A 2,286-nucleotide genomic window follows, 5' to 3' on the forward strand; every position below is an offset into this window, starting at 1 on the left:
CAGTCCCCCACTCCCAACATTATATATCTCCATTCTGAGTTTCTGACCCTGAAAAGCATTTTCAGTGCAATCCCAGGCAAGGCACAGACCCACAGGGAGATGGCCGGCTACTCCCAGAGCTTCCTGCCTGTCTGTGTGTCTTGTGCTTTCTGTCACCTTCAGGAAGGCAGTAGCACCCTCAGAGTCACCTGGTGTTTTTCTCCCCTGCTGCTGACTGAGGGGCTGTGCACCTGCTGTTAGCTTGGTCACTTGTGCTGATTGCTTCTGGATGGTTACAATGATGGGTAGATCCTGGAGAGATGTGGAAGACAGGACCACACTGGATCTTCTGACCTCTGGCTGATAGCAATATTTCTTCTCATGCTAAATCAAAGCCTGAAGGGCTGCTATATCTTTCCAGGCTAGTCTAAGTAAGGAACTTCTAGATAGCCAATTTGTCCATCTGAACTCTTAATATTGTCAGTGGGTGACTGGAGCAGAAGAAAACTCCACCGTCAAACCTCTGTCAATGGCATTTTCAACAGAAAATTTCAGTCTTCATTCTAGGTGTCCTGAAATCCTTTGCCAACATTAACTATCACATCTTCCTCTGACCCCTCCCCAGGGTTTGCCCATATCAATCATTTTCCAACTTTTGCCATGAATATACACCATTATAAAGTGGATATTTTGAAGTTACTTGTTACATAGAAAGTGTGGATCATGAACATTTAACATAAAGAAGAGATTAAAGTTATTTTAAGGCAGAATGAATGAGCCCAATGCATGAACCCATACTGTTTGCATTGTCTGCATTTGTTGCCATCTTGAACTGTGTTTTCCTACAGAGAATAACACCTGAGGCAGGAGTCTCAATCTGGGTCTGTCCTTTCTACCTTTGCCCATATATCCATCTCAATGCCAATCCAGATGTTGACACTCCATTTTTAGATTAACAAAACAAGAAGAATCAGTTTGCTCAAACCATTGATTTTAAATGAGAAAGAGCTCTATAAGGTCAAATTCTCTTTATGGGCACTAAATATTTAGCACTAAATTTTTAGCCATGTAATGGTGTGTCCTGTACAAGGGGAAATCCTATAAAGGGGAAAAAAAACACGACAGCAGTTTAAGGAGATGTCATTAGTAAAAACCAAGCCAAGCAGTATAAGTGGTTTCTCCCTGAAAGCAATTCTTCCTCGTCTAATCTCTTTTCACAGCTCATTTGTTCTCTGGGAATCAGAAAAAGGTGTTTCCTAATTATCTTGCCACAGGAGAACTGAGGTGGCGGATGGAAGCCAGAGCTCTACAGCATGGCACAAATCTGTTTGATGCTATTGGGAGAGATGAGGCTCTCCTTACTGCTGTGGCTGGAGCCCAGTGAGTGGCCATAGACATGGAGTATTTATGCAGGATGATGTCCTTCCACATTTATTTGGGAGATGCTTGCCTCTCATCTGTGACCTTAAGCAAACTTAGGGAACCTCTCTGAATCCCCTGGTAACAAGGGGCCATTGAGACCTCCGTTGTGCTTTGAGAATCAAGCATCCAGAAAAAGTGCCACTGCTGGGCACTGGGTGCTCAGTCACCAGTACACATGCAAAGAAGTTTCCAGAGAATAGTTTTAGAAGACAATGGGCAACTTTTTCTTTTTTTCTTTTTAATCAATATGAGCAATATAAGTTTCTGTGGTTCTTACCTCACATAAGAGACAAGGTAGGCCACGGTATAAGAAGAGTAAATGAAGGTACCCAGTTGTTGGATAAGAAACAGAGAAGGTGCTCCCCAGGCAATATAGGGGCTCTTCTCCTTCTCCTCAGTCATAGTTAACTGCTTGAGCCAGGATCTTAAAGCAACAGAAGGAAATGGTGGGAGCGGGCTCCCTGGTTGTTCAGATGGCCAACAGGGGAAACATCTGAATGAGAGAGGATGGGCAATGTCTTTTCTGCCATGGCCCAGAAACAGAATCTTATGGGCAAAGGTGTCAACACCTAGAAGGTGTAAGATTGGTAGAGAGAGGAGAACCAGAGGATCTTTTCAGAAAGGAAGGACATAGAAGTTAAGGCAGGAATTCAGCTTCCTATATGTTCAGGATCTGACAAGTGAGCTATCATTTGGGGATTTTGTAGATACTGAGGCCTGCGGGAATTACCAGTGACCACATCTCAAAGCCTGGCTCAGCTCTCTGTGGCCCATCAGTAATGACATGGGCTCACAGCCAAGCAAAAAGGACCATGACCTATAAGTGTTTTGTATGCAGGAGCAGTGATTTGGAAGTAACCAATTGAAACACTGGCCATCATTGGA

This window comes from Marmota monax, unplaced genomic scaffold (assembly GCF_021218885.2).
Source record: "Marmota monax isolate L192 unplaced genomic scaffold, Marmota_monax_Labrador192_F-V1.1 WCK01_AAM20220418_F8-fsc00062, whole genome shotgun sequence".
In the NCBI taxonomy this organism is placed as follows: Eukaryota; Metazoa; Chordata; class Mammalia; order Rodentia; family Sciuridae; genus Marmota; species Marmota monax.